Consider the following 20,036-nt stretch of genomic DNA (forward strand, 5'->3'; position numbering starts at 1 on the left):
CTCATCCTCGAACCCAAATTTTCCTTTCCCTTGATTCCAACAAAACTCCCAAAAAATCAAATCAAAACCTTGCATTTCATACCTAGCCTAAAATTAGTTTGTATTTCAGTCATCTCAAGCCCCATAAATGATCTTTTGCTGAGACTGACCAGGAGAGAGCCCTCTCCTGTCCTCGTAGGGCTAGCTACGAGGCTGAGCATGGTTTGATGTGGACCTAGAATCTTGCCTTTTCAGCCTAAGGTAAATCTAGGCTCTAACATGTACAAACCTTTGTGTTTCAGGGAAAAATAGTTTCGATTTGAACTGTTAGTCCCACTAAGACAGGTAGCTATCTTAGAAACAAACAATGAAAGCTTTTCAAGAGTTCCTTTAAGTGTGATAGATAGAAGAGAAGAAAAGAGGACCAACCTGGATCTTCCACTTTGATCCTAGCTTGATTTCTCCTTTCCTTGATAGAATTTTCCACTCTTCTCCTACTTGTCCGGCTTCAAAGAGTACCTATAGAGTCAAAGTGACATCAAACTATCAAAGCATCTCTATCTAAAACATCATAATCAATGTGGAATAAGAAACACATTGACCCTACAATTGCATTCATAAACAATAAGATTCACGAATACAAGATTATATGGAGGAAAACTCAAACAACTTTATTAATAGTAATGTAAGAGAGTATTACAACCCAGCTGTCCGATCCAACGTCATCCTCCCAGCTATAGAAGCCCTCTTCACCTCATGAACAAGCAAATCACCCAACAATGCAATATCTCTTCTCACCAACAAACCAACAACACTTCCTTACAAAATACAAAATTCCATCCTCTAGATCTCTCAGATGAGGGATCCATTTATAGATGTCTTGCAAGGGTGTGAGTCAGCTCTGGGTGTTTGATTAGTGTCATTCCACTAATAGTTCTTGGTTCCACTTGGAGATTTTATGATCTCTTACTCATCCCTTGGCGAATTCAGAGAGGCAAGTGTCACAAGGGAAGTTTCTGGAAGATTCCATGATCATCCACCTTGCAAACTGTCTCTGCCATTTGTCTATTCTCGCTCATCGCACCCCACAGAAGGCCATTTTAGTATGCATTGCACCTGGCTAGTTAGGCAGTCAGTATGCATCACATCTTGCCCATCGAGCAGTCTGTATGGACAAGTTTTGGCTAGTTTTGTGTAGTTTTTCAGGTGGAACTTCTGGGAAATGATGTAATCAGCTGAGCATGATCCCTTAGGGTATGAAGCAAAAATTTTAGGGACTTCAGGAGCCCTTAGTTTATGGACATATGCGTTTGGGGTTGCACTACCCAAATATGTCTATAATAGCTGCCCCCTAAAGCATGAGGTTGTAAATCCTCTGATGTCAGGTGAAATGTTTTATTCATGAGGATCCGAGGTATTTGAACTGGAAGGTGACCCATATAAGATACAATACAATACATCATCATCATATTATTTTCATGATCTAGCTGAGGCGGGCATTCCCATGCTCAGCTTTGTAAATTCATTTTCATGTACATAGGACAGACAATCGCCTGCTATTGCAAACTGGTGATTCTTCGCATGAAGAGTCATCTTCCCTGGCTTAGATGACTATCTGTGCAGCTTTTGTGTACAATTGATGTCTTTATTTTCCTGAATATATTGCAGCTCGAATGGATGAAATAGATCCAGGGTCTTCAAAAATTGTCCAATCTTCGCCCGATATACAAGTCGATCCATGTGAAAAGATGTTCTGAAGTCAAACATGGAAAGACATCGCCTAATTACCAGCCAATGATGTAAGCTGTTAGCAGATGCAAGAGGAGTCACTGATAATGATGATGATTCTCAAGGTACTACAGTGCAACTCACGTGATGTGAATATATGAGCCGATGTCGAACACCACACAAAGTCTTTCGGTTGAAGGTCATTGATGTAAACCTTTCGCTAGAAGTGAGAAACTTGCCATTGAGGCATGCAAGCTTCAAAGTATTGAAAGGGTTGTTTCTATGTTAACTTCTTGGATAATGAGTTGATGTTGACAAGAAGTGACCTATCGTAGGAGGGCCTTGATGTATCCCACATCTACGACATGAAATGGAGCAAATGATTTTTGTGGAGGTGAAAACGATCTGATGATATGAGGTTTAGGAGTGGCGGCCATGAAAAATGAAGAGTGGATGTAATGCAGTGGATGAGGCGTTTGCTGGATGGTGAATTCCCTGAATGAATTCTCTTGAACATATTGGCGACACTAATATGGATTGGTAGCGTTAACCCCATGGATGGCACGGTGAACCAAATGTGACGGTGAACAGAAAAACCCAACCCAACTCAATCATGGTGATGGAGCGAAAGTGTCATGTTCAAGAGCAACTTGCTACCAATAAAGTTCTTCAAGTTTTCTTCCCATTTTGCCCTAGTCATTGCTGACTAGTACCTCTTTATTTTTGACAAGCTTGAGGAGGATAACATATGTTTGTTCTATAATTTGCCCTTCAGGAAAACCTGTCGCTTTGTTTTAGCGAGCCTAGCGACAGTGAAACTCGTTCTTGTCTAGATGGACAAGTTTGTCGCTATTGTTTTAACGAGTTTAATGACAAGGATAACTAGGTCCTTTTCATGTTTAGAGAGCTTGAAAAGAGATGACCAGGAAACTCCAGTAGTTCTTTTTCGTATCATAATCCCTTGATTCTGAAAAAGATTAAAATAATACAAAAGGTATGACTTTTCTGATCACTTTAGCGAGCCGAAAAATTCAAGTGCTCGATCTTTTTGTGGGATGATTCCTCAGGTACAAAAAGATTAAAATACAAGAGGGATGGCTATTCCAATCACTTTAACGAGCTAGAACGGCCAATTGCTCAACAATATTTTCATATTTAGCGAGTCTGAAAAGAGTTTAAAGTAGACTCATTTTTTGAGGAACGAGTGGAATTTAGGGTAGCAAACGAGTTTCGGGTAATCTTGGAACTAGTTCTGGGTAATCCTGGAACTTCTCAAAACATGGTGGTGTGAAGAGGTTGGCTAATAGGACCACTCATTGTAGTTTTTCCTCAAAATGGTAAATAATCAAGTGGAAGTGTATGATCGGCCAAACGGATAGAGGTGATGGAAAGAACACTACCAAGGTTCGAAAGGCAGATAGAATGGCAATCACAAAGGTTATTTACCAAGGGTGGATTCATTTTTAATGATCTTGAATTGGAAGAAACTATTCTCATTGGTGGTTTTATTTTTTAGCGAGCTTGAACCTTGCGGAAACGTTGCTCATATTCGGTTTCATGTTTACACAAGCTTAAAACAAAAAACTATGCTTGTTATAAGTTCACATGCCCCTAGCATAATGATGCGAATCGAGGTGCATGCCCCCCAAGTTTCATTGCATTCAACGCGGTGGTTGGAATGAAGGTTTACCTTCGAGATATTTGAAAGGCTTGACTTGGATTTTACGAGATCATATTCAAAGACTCGATTTGGAATGGGAGTTGTTTCATTTTTTAATTAGGTTGACACGGTAAAAAAACTATCCTCATAACCCTTGTTTCATTTTGTAACGAGGTCAACATAGGATAAGAACCATCGTCAGTGACCCATAGTATCAAAATGGTTAGCGTTCTTCTTAATCTTTGATGATGTATAAGATATCATATGACAGGTTTCCACTGTGGCCACTTCCACCAAACTACTTAGAGGAGGGAGGGTAAAAGTACCCATTAAGGTAGGGTCTTTTAGGAGACCTACTCTGACATTTTGAAGTGATTTTGAGCTTCCATGGATTATTGGGATGCTTCCAGTAGCTTTTGAATTGTTTTGGATAAAGGTTAGTTGGTCAACGATTTTAATTCCACCTTGGAAGGGAAATGTAATCTTTCTAAAATATGTTGACACAATGGCGGCCATATCATAAATCCAGGGCCTTCCTAGCAAGATATTGTAGTCAAGGTTTCCATCAATGATCTCAACTTCAATTTCTACTGTCTTGCCCCCCAGTTCAACTTGCAAGTTACTTAATATCCCATACGACGTGTATGTTCTTCCATCAAATGCTTTTAATGTCGTTGATGATCATGACAAGGGTGCTGAGCCTAAAGTTTTCTACCAACTCATTGACGTAATACAGGTAGATGCTCTGTCATCAATGATTGTTTGATGAATAGTTTTGTTGAGGACTTTTACCTGTATGAGGAAAGCAGGTTGTGCTGGTAACTAAGGTTCATATCCTTTATGATTAAAGGCCACTAAATTGGAATCCATTGGATCAATCCCACCTATCGCTGATAACAAAGCCTGTTTTTCGGATGGGCAATTTTGTAGTACTTCAAGTGTCAACATAGTGGATGGAGATTAGGCCACGTCCTCCACTATATTATAATTCTATGTTGCTCGAGCACAAGGATTAAATGTCAATTTATGTACTACTCCCTTAGGCAGTTTTATTGTTAATTCAGGAATGATTGGTAGAACAACTTCTGGTGAAGCTGTTGTCGAGCTATTGGGTTGATATGTAGCCTTATTGTTTGATGACTGTGGATTCCCATAATCTTTATTCCTTGTCGATATCAAAGCATCATTTTGTAGTTTCAAGATGGTTATCATAAGCACTTGGGATTTGGAAGCATGATGTGTAGCAACCAGGTTAGTTTCTAGGTTTGGAAAAGGATCAGTCAACACCGCTGAGGTAGTTGAAGTTTTCAAAAATTTCATAACCTCAGCACGATGTGGAAAATCTCTCGTGAAATGTTTGTTGTTACATATTAAACATGGATAACGAGGTTTCTTTTTCCCAGTAGGGTTTTTAGAAGATTTTTCAAGAGGCAAATCCTCTTGTTTCTTCTTTTTGTTTGTCCCTTTCTTCTTGCCCCTTGGTTGCTTAGGATTTTTGCCTTTGTCAGTTGTGTTAGACTCCTGTTGCAACAGGTGTTCATATTTCATGATTGACATTTTTACATGCCAAATATGTTATCTTTCATGTTGCAAGGTTCCATATTTCCAAAAGAGGTCAAAGAAGAAGCTGTGAAAGTGTGCTAGTCAAAATGCCACTGCTGAATTCAAATTTTGATGACTTAACTATTTTTGAAGAATGTTCTATAAAAGGGAGGGCCAAACAGCTTAACCTTGGTCTCCCTAGGTTTCAATTTCCTGTTTTAGAATATAGAGAATGATGTTTGTCCAAACAACTTAATCTTGGCAGATTTGTAGATAGGTAGAGAATCAAAGGAGCCCAACTGCTTAATCTGGGCCCTTGGCAGAAATAAGTGTAGACTTAGATAGGAGGACAGTCAAAAGAAAAATTGAAAAAGATGGGTCTACAAGTCTAAGTGCACCCAATCCAAAAAGAAGAAAAAATGTTAGGAAAGTAGGCTGGGTAGGTAGTTGTTGAGGTTGCAGAATGATGATTCATGATCAAATTTGTGTTTTAAAATGTTATATCTTTTCAAATCACAATCATGATGCAGTTTTTCATCTGAAGGAGCTCAAGCTGGACATAAGTAAATCCCCCTCCTTCTTATTCCCCAAATCACTCACTAATTTCCCCAAAGAGGTCAAGATCTGCTTGATGCCTCTTAGTTTCATCATTTTCCACATCATTTACCTTGGTGAAGATCTGCCTCACTCAAGGATTTCCATTCTTCTTTTACAAAGTTCTATTCCCCCAAAATAGCATAAAGTTCCTTACCTTAGCGCTTTATCATCATCTTCATATTAACTACTGACTCTATTATGTAAATCCCTATCTGTTTTCCCCTTCCCATACTAAATCTATGTTAATAACTCCCCTATGTACATATCCCACCTTATAGCAGTATAGCTATGTATTTTTTCAGTCATGGGATATAGCATTCCACCTGGGACTATTGTGAACCCATCCGTGTAATGAAACTGGGATTGGTCTAAACCTCTGGTTAGACCAAGAACCTTTACCCACCTCTCTGTCCTCAAAACCTTGTGACTTTACCCCTCTGCAATTGTTTGCAAAAAGATAATGTTTAAAATTTTTAATAAACATTAAGTTTTGTTCTTCCCCGCTTGTATAAACCCATAAAACCCACAAAACCAAAGTTTAACCCTCCCCGCGGCATTTTATGAAGAAGATCCCTCGTATAAACCCGCTGCCAGCTCCGCGCTCTGTCAGCCCTCCGATCTGCCCCTCCTAGATCCAATGGCTCTCGGCGATTTCGGAGCCATCCCATCGCTCGACCTTTAGTGCCCGATGGCTTGGCGTTTTTTCCATCGTACAGGAGGACGCGCGTCCGCCTGTGGTTGCATCAGGACCACTCTGACAGTTACCGCCCTCGTACAGAAGGCGGTCCGATGAAAACCACAAACCGCCTTCTGTCCCTTCCCTGACGACTGCACCAAGACACTACCATGTCATCTGCACACGTCGGCCTCCTGCCGAGTCATCCTTACCACGTCACCCTGCTGACGTCATCCGCTGTACCATGGTCCCACCCGCTGATGTCATGCTGACATCATCATCAGTTTTTGGCACGAAAGGCAAAAATCGTGCTTAGGAAGCCCGGATTCAAATTCTGAGGCAGTTTTTCATGCGCGATTAGCGCCTAGCGCTAATCGCACATGGCTATGGGAAATGGGCCAAAATGGAAAGCCCTGCATCGCGCAACCCCCAGCAAGCCCAAAAGGCACAGAGTGACCTGTTTTCCTTCGCGAAGCATTTAGAAAGGATCAAAAGACAATTTTAAAGGAAATAGAGGGTAGAAAAGCAGCCATTAAGTTTTGATTTGACCCACAACGAAGGAGAGAACCGGCCCGATTCATTTGTCAAAGAGTATCAGAAGAAAGATGAAGCGACAAAGAGTATCAGTTAAATTTTTTAATGGAAATCTTCAGTTCCCGAAGCAGGTCAACATTAAATGGCCTCCAACAAAGTCAAATCAGGCGATGCAAACCCATCCAGGCTCTCAAATCACAGTTGAAACTTTTAATGCCGCCGAACAGTAGAGATAAAGGACCCATGCACAGTTATTGTAGAAGCACTGCACCAAGCCACCAAGGACAACGCATTAATTCAGTTTTGATATGGCTGCCCTCAGCGCAGCCCATAGATATTTTCTTGCATTTATTTATGATAGGATTAGGTTAAAGTAATCATTTACTTTCAGGCCTGTTTAGGTCAAAGCTGCAATAAACAATTTTTGGAGAATTTTTCCTATATATACCACCCTCTATATTGTTTCAAGGGTTGGTCGATTGATAATTTTCACTAGAGACTCGCACTGCATACCTGATATGGTTTACTTAATCAAAGATTGCTGAAGAGATTGAAGGAATGACTGTCTGCTCTGTGTCTAATGATCTGAGGAAGTGAATGTGGAATTCTTGTGCTGCAACATGACTCAATAAGTGCTTCTTACCTCTGTTTTCATCGTTTCACCATCTAAATAGCAGAAATAAAGATTAGCTTAGAACTTGTTTAACTACACTCTAGGCTCAATTTCTGTTGTTTCTTTATGTTTTTTCATCTGAACTGAACTGGACATGAATATGAATTCCCTGTGGCTCATATTTACCCTAATTCACATGTGTTTGATAGTTATCTAGGGATTCTTTACTGCCCCTAGATAGAGATCATTCACCCTTCTCTGTTAAGCTGATTGAGAGATTCTTAATTGCCTTTCCTCCCTTAGCATTCTTTCCATCCTTTCAACCTGAAAAATTGTTCCATGCGCAGCTACCTTGCTCCTTATTCCTCTCGTGACCAAGAAAACGCACCAACAGCCCTACTCCTTGACTCCATGCCCAATAGTTTGAAACTTTCACACTATACCTGCCTCTTTACTTGAAAACATCAATCTTCCCACCAAAACACAAACAAAACCGCTAAACTCAATAACTAGCCTGAAATCATCATCAACAGAGCTAAATCAAAAAGAGAGAGCCCTCTCTGATTGCAGGTGGGCTAGAACCTGCAGTCCAAAGTTGGTCTATGGTTACCTTGGTCGTATCCCTTTACTCCAACCTGAGGGACAACTTGAGTGATAACATAATGGCGACTCCATTGGGGACCTCCTCAGTTAATTTCACGAAACAAGTTGGAAGAATCCACTGAGAAATCAATTTTCTAATTGCTGTATATTCCTTAAAACTACAGATGAAGCCTGAATGTCAGCCAGGTAGCCTTTGAAACTATCTTTGCTTTGCATTGATAGAAGTAAATAAAAGCTACTTCAGTCAATCTTCATGCTAGTTTTAAGCTATAGACAGCCATTCCAAAATTTAATCAGTTCCTTGCTAATTTAATTCTAAAAGCATTCCCAGAAAAATACCAAAAACAAATTCGGAAGCTGGCTCCTAAGAAAAATCCACGATATACAAGGTCAAATCCAGACCCAGATCCACCAGCTACTTTTGATAATCCGAACTTAATCCCAAAGATCCTTAGGAAGCAAGAAAGACAGGAAGATTTTGCTGATTTGGGTCCTGAAACAGCTCACCCTAGCTGTGTTCCAACTCCTATCAAAGTTTTATTTCGTTCAATCCCTGCTTCCCTTGGTTCTTCATCCACATCTCATAGCACTCCTTCCACACCTCTATTCACCGCACATACTACAACTACCACTACTGCTGTTCCAGTTACCCCTGTCATCCCTGTTGTCCCAGTTCCTCCACTTATCCCTGCCAATATGGCTAATAGATATGCACCCCTATAATTTCTAGCTAATCCTGGTGCTTTACCTCAGGAGTACCAATCTAAAATCACCTATTTTGACAGTACCGGTCCTTTCACAGCCCTTCAAGATACCAAAAAGATGCAAGACTATTTTGAAAACTACGAGATAGACGATGATAGCGTGAGAATGAGAATTTTTGTCCAAAGTTTAACGGGTGATGTAAGAACTTGGTTTAGATCACTTGCTGCAAATTCCATAACTACTCCGGATGAGCTTTACCAATCCTTTACCAACAGATGGGAGAAAAAGAAAGACCCCTTGCACATACTAGCCGAATATGATACAATTAAAAGAGGTCCTCAAGAGACTGTTTTGGAGTACTGTGCAAGATTGAATAATGTCTATAATGCAATACCACAGAACTTAAGACCTCCCCCTGACCTTGCCTTGTACAAATTCCCTGATGGTTTTGACCTGGACATGGCATACCAATTAAAACAAAGAGCCCCTCAGACCCTTGCAGACATGCAAAATGTTGCCATTAGCGTAGAGGCCAACCTAATTGCCAAGAGAAACAAAGCTAGAATGGAAAGAAGAACCACCTTTAAGGAAGAACCCTCAGCCTTAGAACAAAAGCTTGATGCTATTATCAGTGGCATGCAAAGGCTGGGAGACAGAGTAGAAAGTGTTGAGAGGAAGTCATCATGGGAAGCACAACAATCCAATACCATAAGGAACCCAAATTTTAGGAAAATGTAGAACACAAATGCTGGCAGGTTTAGCCCAGACCATGATATAAGACCCCCTTTCCAAGAAAACTATGCTAAGGCATCCACTTCTAGTAAACCCATAGAAGACACTCACATGAATCTGATGGATGTAAAGGGTGAGCATCAAAATTTTCCGAGCCAAGAAGACCAAGATGAGCATAACTTTAGTCAATTTCAGACTAAATCTGGTGAGTCTTTTGATTTTAAGCAAGGTTATGATACTGCTGTGTATGAAGTACACAAACAATATAAGCTGAGAACTAGGACCATTGACATTTCTGAACCTAGCAAAACAAAGGATGGCAAACAACCCAACAAGATTAAGAGCAAGGCTGTCATAACAGAACCAGCTGATACAACTATCCCAAACCCGCATCATGTGACTGTAGAAGACATAACAGAAGTGCAACCTTCTGTATATCAGCCTCTGCCACCTCTTTATTCTGAGCAAAACTCGAACAACGTTCCAAAAAGCCCTCCTGAAACTAAAAAACGCAAGCAGTCAATCCCCATAATGCGATAATCAAGAGAAAATTGCAGATAATTCGGATGAGAAAGAAAAAACTGCCATTATCAACACCAAGACTCCAGTGGAAAAGCCATTTAATTTAGAGGTAGAGATTGGAAAACTTAAGATATCCATCCCCCTCTCAGAACTAGCCAAACACGATGTATATAGGCAACAAATTCAAAGATCACTTCAAATCCCAGAGAATAAGGACGATGTAAATGTTTTGGATGATACCCCTGAACTGTTGTTTGGTCCAGAAGTTAATGGAAAATCAACATATGGACCTATTCCACCCTTTTATGTCAATTTGCATATACATGACAATGTTTTTCACAATGCTATGTTTGATTCAGGAGCATCACACAATCTGATGCCCAAAGCAATTATGGAAAATCTGAACCTTCATATTACAAGACCCTACAAAGATTTGTACTCATTTGACTCAAGTCAAGTCAAGTGTTTAGGCCTCATCAAAGACTTGTGTGTCTCCTTAGTTCAATATCCCAACAAGACCATCCTCATGGATGTGGTGGTGGCTGACATCACACCAAAATATGGTATGCTCCTGTCAAGATCATGGGGAGCAAAGCTCCAAGGATCCCTTCAAATAGACTTCTCCTATGCTACTATTTCAGTCTTTGGGCAACCAAAGAGACTATACAGAGAAACACTTATGAAATATGTGGTAAGTAGTGAGAACAAGCCTTAAAATCTTCCCATTTACTCAATCCATTATAATATAGATTCCTTTATTTTGTTTAATGATGATACAAATTCTCCAACTGAGGATGAGCCCTTGGCTCTAGAACAACAAGCACAAATCAACGAAGAGTCGGTTGCCCATACTTGTGAGACTGTCACAACAGTTAATGCAACTAACATACAAGAAGAAACTCCCCAAACAGAAATTTCGAATCTGCCCACTGCAAGAAGGGCTGAAACTCTTAGTACTAACCACAAGCAAGAAATCACATGGCATTTAGAGTTTGATGGCTCTGTCAACAAGTCAGGAGCAGGGGCAGGTGTATGGATTTACAATACACATAACAATCATGCAGAAGGTCATGCCTACAGAGTGAATTCAAATGCACAAATAACATGGCAGAGTGTGAGGCTCTGCTTTTAGGCCTTAAACTGCTCAAAGCTCTAGGAGCTGTAAAAGTGTCTATTTTAGGTGACTCTGATTTAATCATACAGCAGATGAAAGGTAACTTTGTTACCAATGACAATAGAATGAGGGCCTATAGGACTGTTGCCACTAATATACTCAATGCATTTGCTGAATTCAAGCTTGATAAGATTTCAAGAAATCATAACATTCATGCACACAACCTAGCCACCTTTGCAAGTACATGCAAGCTTCCCTTTGGGCCAAACCATCACTTCACAGCTGAAATAAAACATAGGCCCGTTGTCCCAAATAACGTTAAATATTGGAAAGTGTTTGAAAATGATGCCCAGATCAACGATTTCCTCACTCTTGAGCATGAGTTTTCGAATATTAACATCGACATGGACACTATGAACGACTCCCAACAGCAAATAACTAAAAAGCAGCAAGCTGTAACAGCTGCAATAGCCAAACAAATCCTAAACCCAACTGTTTTTAACAAAACAAACATAGAACAGCTGAAACAAATTCATTTGGAAGAAATTGCCAAAACAGAGGCAGAGATCATTGACCTAAAGGATAATTTTCTGCCTGCTGGCCTAACCCCATTAGAAGACATGTTTGACGCCAATGATGTTCCCAGAAAGCCAAAATTACAACCATTGAACACTGTTATAGAAGAACACAACATTGGGATAGCAGAGAATCCCAAAATGATCAAATTGTCCAAAAATTTACCACCTGATCAAAAGCCCAAGTACATTGATTTGTTCAAAGAATTCCAAGATGTATTTGCTTGGAGTTATGAGGATTTGAAATCCTATGACACCTCGGTGATCCAACACACAATTCCCTTAAAACCAAACCAGAAACCCTTCAAACAGAAACTTAGAAGAATTAACCCTATGCTTCTTCCCATGATTGAGAAGGAAGTAAAGAGGATGTTTGAAGCAGGCATAATAGCACCCATCAGATTTTCTGAATGGGTATCCAATCTGGTTCCTACAAGAAAAAAGACAGGCAAAATTAGACTTTGTGTAGATCTGAGAAATTTAAACCAAGTCTCCCTAAAAGACCACTATCCTTTGCCCAAAATGGACCACATCCTACAAAGGGTAGTGGGGTCATCTAGAATCTCTTTGCTAGATGGCTTTTCAGGTTTCAACCAAATACTTGTTCACCCAGACGACCAAGAAAAAACTACCTTTACCACACCGTGGGGAACATTTAAGTACGTAAAGATGCCATTCGGACTTAAAAACGCTGGTGCTACCTTTCAAAGAGCAATGGATATTGCTTTTGCCAAAGAAATACATGACTTCCTAGTTGTCTATCTTGATGATCTTACCCCATTTCCCAAATCTAATCAGGAACACCTCAAACACTTAAGGAAAATATTCATGACATGTAGGAAATATGGCATTTCCTTGAATCCCAAGAAATCCCTCTTTGGCCTTGAAGAAGGCAAACTACTTGGCCACATCATATCAAAAGATGGAATTAGAATTGATCCTGAAAGAATCCATGCCATCCTCCAAATCCCATATCCAAGAAACATAAAAGAGCTGCAAGCATTCCTTGGAAAGATCAATTTCCTAAGGAGATTCATTCCAAATCTAGCTGAGCTGATACGATTGTTAAGCAACATGTTAAAAAATGATGCCAAGGTAAAATGGTCTCTTGAAACCAAGCAAGCATTTGAGAGTATCAAAACAGCCTTAACCCAAACCCATGTCCTCACCAGCCCACAGTTTGACAAAGATTTTATCATATTTTCATTTGCATCTGACCACACAATAGCCGCAGTCCTTTTGCAAAAGGATGAACACGGAGTTGAAAAGCCAATCGCTTTTTTCAGCCAAGCCTTAAGAGATTCCCCTTTGAAGTACCCAATCATGGAAAAGCAGGCCTATGCACTCGTTAAGGCCATCAGGGATTTCAGAGTGTACATTTTATATTCACATGTGATTGCCTATGTCCCACACGCTGCTGTAAAAGACATATTGACCCAAGAGGGATTAGAAGGCAAAAGAGGCAAGTGGATAGCAAACATCCTTGAGTATGACATAGAAATAAAACCAACCAAGCTGATAAAGGGACAAGGTTTAGCCAAACTGATGTTCGAAACAAACTTTCAAGCCTTGGAGATTAACCAACTGGACAATGAAGAGGAGTTGGCGACTCCACAAATCAGTGAGACCTTTTTGCAATCTCCATGATATGCTGATATATGTTTTGTACTGTTAAACCTATTTGCTCCCCCAGGATTGTCCAGAACCAAGAAAAGATTTTTGAAAATGAAGGCTTTAAAGTTTTGTGTCATAGATGGTGCATTATTTTGGAGAAATCATCAAGGTATATTGCCTAATTATTTAACCATAAGGGAAACTAACAATGTCATGAAAGAATTCCATGCAGGTGACTGTGGAGGACATCTATATTGGAAGTCCACTGCTGATAAAATTTTAAGGGCTGGTTTTTACTCGCCCTCTCTTTTTGCAGATGTAAAGAAGTTTGCTATGTCATGTCACAAATGCCAAATATTTGAGGGCAAAATAAAGTTGTTGCCCCTGCCCTTGAAACCCATATCAACCGAGAAGCCTTTTCAACAATGGGGTCTTGACTTCATCGGTGAAATCCATCCCTCTCCCTCAGGCCAGCACAAATGGATTTTAACAGCCACCGACTATTTCACCAAATGGTTTGAAGCCATCCCATGCAGACAAGCCAATGACGCCATCATTGTCCAATTCCTTGAGTGCAATATCCTTTCTAGATTTGGCTGCCCTGAGAAAATCATCACTGACAATGCCGCTTCCTTCAAATCCAAAAAAATGATAAATTTTTGCCACCAATTTCATATTACCTTGGGCCACTCTACAGCCTATTACCCTCAAGGTAATGGCTTGGCCGAATCATCTAACAAAAGCCTCATCAACATCATAAAAAAAGTGCTAGAAGAGAACAAGAAGAACTGGCAAAAAAAGCTAGTAAAGGCCCTATGGGCAGACAAACTTTCAACAAAGAGGTCCATTGGGATGAGCCCTTATGAGCTAGTATATGGCATGGAGGCTAGATTTCCTTCATCATTGGGCATCCCTACTATCAGACTGTTACAGGAAATTCAGGCTGAACCAAATGACATTCAAAGAAGGATTAATCAGACCATTCATCTTCAGCAAACCAGAGAGCAAGTTTATGACAGAGCTCAAATTTTGTAAGAAAAACTCAAAAATATGTTTGATAAGAGAGTTAAGGCTGAGGATTTCTACATTGGTGACAAAGTTCTAAGGTGGGACTCACGAAGAGAAAACAAGGGAAAACATGCCAAGTTTGACTTTTTATGGAAAGGACCATTCATTATTTCTATTGTTCAAGGAAATAACACATATTTTCTCAAATCCGTAGAGGACAGCACTGCTGAGGAAGGCCCTGTGAATGGCCGTATGCTGAAACATTACCATGATCCCTTTTAATGGGATACAGTGCAGCTTTGTATATATCTTTTGTACAGTAATATTTGTATATATCAACATTTTGTTTTATTTTTCTGAATGTTAGAGGAGCAGCAATAAATCTTGAGAAGACACAGCCAAAGCAAGTATTCCAATTTTAAAAAGCTCTGTCTCTGCACTAACCTCAACAAAACAGCAAGAGTATCACAGTCACATCACAAGAAATTCATGGCAAAAGAAGCTATTTGCAGTCTTCAGTCAAAAATATCAAAACATAGGAGTGTTTTAGTTTCATATCAGCACCCTTGGTCAAAGCAAAAGTAAAGCAAACACATCAGTTTTGATCCATGTTTTGAGAATGTTTCAAAGGTACAATGCTCAAGCAACATTCTACATAATAGCAAGCACGCAGAAGAAATCAGGCAATGCAATGCATTTCACAATATTTCAGTTGAGGAGAAGGTTGTTCATATTACAAAGTTTCAATTATCTAACAGCCAACATAAAGAAATTCCTTCAATCTACAACAACAACAGAAGATCAGGCATTCTGGCCTGGTGTTCTTGGCTTTTCACAAGGAAAAGCCATCCCCAAGTGGAGCCACTGTTAGCCTCCTATTGCAACAGGTGTTCATATTTCATGATTGACATTTTTACATGCCAGATATGTCATCTTTCATGCTGCAAAGTTCCATATTTCCAAAAGAGGTCAAAGAAGAAGCTGTGAAAGTGTGCTAGTCCAAATGCCACTATTGAATTCAAATTTTGATGACTTAACCATTTTTGAAGAATGTTCTATAAAAGGGAGGGCCAAATAGCTTAACCTTGGTCTCCCTAGGTTTCAATTTCTTGTTTTAGAATATAGAGAATGATGTCTATCCAAACAGCTTAATCTTGGCAGATTTGTAGATAGGTAGAGAATCAAAGGAGCCCAACTGCTTAATCTGGGCCCTTGGCAGAAATAAGTGTAGACTTAGATAGGAGGACAATCAAAAGAAAAATTGAAAAAGCTGGGTCTGCAAGTCTAAGTGCACCCAATCCAAAAAGAAGAAAAAATGTTAGGAAAGTAGGCTGGGTAGGTAGTTGTTGAGGTTGCAGAATGATGATTCATGATCAAATTTGCGTTTTAAAATGTTATATCTTTTCAGATCACAATCATGATGCAATTTTTCATCTGAAGGAGCTCAAGCTGGACATAAGTAAATCCCCCTCCTTCTTATTCCCCAAATCACTCACTAATTTCCCCAAAGAGGTCAAGATCTGCTTGATGCCTCTTAGTTTCATCATTTTCCACATCATTTACCTTGGTGAAGATCTGCCTCACTCAAGGATTTCCATTCTTCTTTTACAAAGTTCTATTCCCCCAAAATAGCCTAAGGTTCCTTACCTTAGTGCTTTCTCATCATCTTCATATTAACTACTGATTCTATTATGTAAATCCTTATCTGTTTTCCCCTTCCCATACTAAATCTATGTTAATAACTCCCCTATGTACATATCCCACCTTATAGCACTATAGCTATATATTTTTTCAGTCCTGGGACATAGTAGTCCACCTGGGACTATTGTGAACCCATCCGTGTCATGAAACTGGGATTGGTCTAAACCTCTGGTTAGACCAAGAACCTTTACCCACCTCTCTGTCCTCAAAACCTTGTGACTTTACCCCTCTGCAATTGTTTGCATAAAGATAATGTTTAAATTTTTTAATAAACATTATGTTTTGTTCTTCCCCGCTTGTATAAACCCATAAAACCCACAAAACCAAAGTTTAACCCTCCCCGCGGCATTTTATGAAGATCTGAATATTCGCGCAGATCCCTCGTATAAACCCGCCGCCAGCTCCGTGCTCCGTTAGCCCTCCGATCCGCCCCTCCTAGATCCAATGGCTCTTGGCGATTTCAGAGCCATCCCGTCACCCGACCTTTAGCGCCCGATGGCTTGGCGGTTTTTCCGTCGTACAGGAGGACGCGCGTCCGCCTGTGATTGCATCGGGGCCGCTCTGACAGTTACCGCCCTCGTACAGAAGGCGGTCCGATGAAAACCACAAACCGCCTTTTGTCCCTTCCCTGACGACTGCACCACGACACTACCACATCATTTGCACACGTCGGCCTCCTGCCGAGTCACCCTTGCCACGTCACCCTGCCGACGTCATCCTGCCATGTCATCCACCGTACCATGGTCCCACCCGCTGACATCATGCTGACTTCATCATCAGCTTTTGGCACGAAAGGTGAAAATCGTGCTTAGGAAGCCCGGATTCAAATTCTGAGGCAGTTTTTCATAAATGGGCCAAAATGGAAAGCCCCACATCGCGCAGCCCCCAGCAAGCCCGAAAGGCGAAGAGTGACCCGTTTTCCTTCGCGAAGCATTCAGAAAGGATCAAAAGACAGTTTTAAAGGAAATAGAGGGCCGAACAACGGCCATTAAGTTTTGCTTTGACCCACAACAAAGGAGAGAACTGGCTCGATTCATTTCTCAAAGAGTATCAGAAGAAAGATGAAGCGACAAAGAGTATCAATTAAATTTTTTAATGGAAATATTTAGTTGCTGAAGCAGGTCAACATTGAATAGCCTCAAACAAAGTCAAATCAGGCGGTGCAAACCCATCCAGGCTCTCAAATCACAGTTAAAACTTTTAATACCGCCGAACAGTAGAGATAAAGGACCCATGCACAATTATTGTAGAAGCACTGCACCAAGCCACCAAGGACAATGCATTAATTCAATTTTGATACGGCTACCTTCAGCGCAGCCCATAGATATTTTCTTGCATTTATTTCTGATAGGATTAGGTTAAAGTAATCATTCACTTTCAGGCCTGTTTAGGTCAAAGCTGTAATAAACAATTTTTGGAGAATTTTTCCTATATATACCACCCTCTGTATTGTTTCAAGGGTTGGTTGATTGATAATTTTCACTAGAGACTCACACTGCATACTTGATATGTTTTACTTAATCAAAGATTGCTGAAGAGATTGAAGGAATGACTGTCTGCTCTGTGTCTAATGATATGAGGAAGTGAATGTGGAATTCTTGCACTGCAACATGACTCAATAAGTGCTTCTTACCTCTGTTTTATCGTTTCACCATCTAAATAGCAGAAAGAAATATTAGCTTATAACTTGTTTAACTGCACTCTAGGCTCAATTTCTGTTGTTTCTTTATGTTTTTTCATCTGAACTGAACTGGACATGAATATGAATTCCCTGTGGCTCATATTTACCCTAATTCACATGTGTTTGACAGTTATCTAGGGATTATTTACTGCCCCTAGATAGAGCTCATTCACCCTTCTCTGTTAAGTTGATTGAGAGATTCTTAATTGCCTTTCCTCCCTTAGCATTCTTTCCATCCTTTCAACCTGAAATATTGTTCCATGCGCAGCTACCTTGCTCCTTATTCCTCTTGTGACCAAGAAAATGCACCAGCAGTCCTACTCCTTGACTCCATGCCCAATGGTTTGAAACTTTCACACTATACCTGCCTCTTTACCTGAAAACATCAATCTTCCCACCAAAACACAAACAAAACCCCTGAACTCAATAACTAGCCTAAAATCATCATCAACAGAGCTAAATCAAAAAGAGAGAGCCCTCTCTGATTGCAGGTGGGCTAGAACCTGCAGTCCAAAGTTGGTCTGTGGTTCCCTCGTTCGTATCCCTTTACTCCAACCTGAGGGACAACCCGAGTGATAACAGGTTGACATGGCATTGAACTCCGAGACGAGAGGTTCTTCATCTACTTTTTGTCTAGAAACTGTATGGGCTTTTTTAGATGTAGCTTTTGCGGTTTTTGTGCTTGTCGTACCTATCACGCCATCGCTGGCATGAGAGTCTTTGTTTGATTTAGGAGGGGGAGGAACGGAAAATTCCGGTCTAGGAGCGGAATGAATTTTTTCGTAGAGTGTGCCAGACTGAGTATCGATCAAGTCTAAATATTGCGCATGAGCAATTACTTACTCTTCAATGACAACTCCTCCCTTGGCCACATCCTCTATAATAGAGGGTAATAATCATTGTATAAACCATTCAGCTAAAAGCTGATTAGAAACATACGTCTTCACCATTCTTTGACGATGTCGCCACTCATGAATATGATCAGATATGTGAGTGGTTATCGTCTGCTTAAAGTTGGTAAGGAGTTCTGTTCCTATTTCGTACCTTATGGGTAACTGAAAATGGGTTAAAAAGGTAGTGGCAAGGGTGTTGAAGTTATCAAACAAAGCTCTAGAAAAATCTATATACCATTTTGCTGCCGGACCAGTTAACGTTCTTTGAAAAAGGCGAAGCCTAATTGAGTCATCATTGAGGGTGTTGGATGAACACCACAAATGGAATGTCATTACATGATTCGATGGATCTTCACCTAGATTTCCATTGAGTTTAGGAATATCAGAGGGAAATTTATGAGGAATCGCAGGCCACCAAGGGGCATAAGAAATTGGATCATTCGTCAGCCGATTTATATCTAGTAATTCTAGAGTTTCTAGAAAGGGCAACTGTTGATTCAGGTTAGGTGAAGCATACCTAGGATAAGATGGAATCGCCTAAGCAGTAGGTCTTTGCATACCAACATAATGTATTTGATGCTGGTAACTTTGATAAGGTTGATGGGCATAACCATTATAGTATGGTTGCTGATAACCACTTTGGAAATGCAGTTGCCCGTTACTTACAAAGCCTTATTGCTCAGGTCCTTGGTATGACTGTTGGAGTTGCGGTTGTTGATATTGCACCAGCCATGGTTTTTGGAGCATTTACTATTGTCTAATACTAGATGATTGACCAAGATGCAAAGCGATAGTACTTGTTTGAGCCTGAGTCGCTTCAGATAAGGAGGCACTAACTTGAGGTTGTGATTGAATCACTGAGACGAGAGGCTGTTGTATTACAACCTGAGAGACTTGAGGTTGACATACAACAGGTAGCGCTTGTACTCGCAATACAGTCATAATAGCAGGTGTAGTGGGAATATTCGACATAGGATGGACTGGTTGCATTGAATATACAACCCTTGGTTGTTAAGGCAGTATTGGTACCCAACCGCTGGATGTAATTCCAATTTGACCTGAACTTTGTTGTAAGCTCTCATATGGTTGTTCTTAAGGAGGGAACAATGAAAAGGCATACTGCCCCCCATATGGTGGTAATCCAGTACTTAAAGGGTAGATTGGCCTTTGAAGACACATTGGATCAACTTTTTGATTTTCAACATAAGAAATACCATATGAGAATCTGGATGAAGAAATAGGAACTGACCATGTCATCGAAACAGTCCCTAATTAGACTTTGCCTTGTTGTTGAAAACTAGCCGGGACAGATGGTTTACCAACAATCATTGTAGGAACGACAGCGGGAAGCTCCACTATAGCTATGTCAGTTGACATAGTCCTAGATGTTGATGGTTGTTTAGACATGTTTAGTCTATCCAAAATATTTCCTAGCGACTCGACAGGAACTTGCGATGAAAAAGAACTAACTTCTGTAGTAGAAGGATGTAAGTGGATCCCAGTTCCAAAATGCACTAGAGTACTGGGTGGAAGATCCTCTGCTATCTATTCTATAGCAA

Source organism: Pinus tabuliformis, chromosome 5_2 (genome assembly GCF_031772625.1).
Source record: "Pinus tabuliformis cultivar Carrire ecotype Pingquan chromosome 5_2, CPIR1, whole genome shotgun sequence".
Classification (NCBI taxonomy): Eukaryota; Viridiplantae; Streptophyta; class Pinopsida; order Pinales; family Pinaceae; genus Pinus; species Pinus tabuliformis.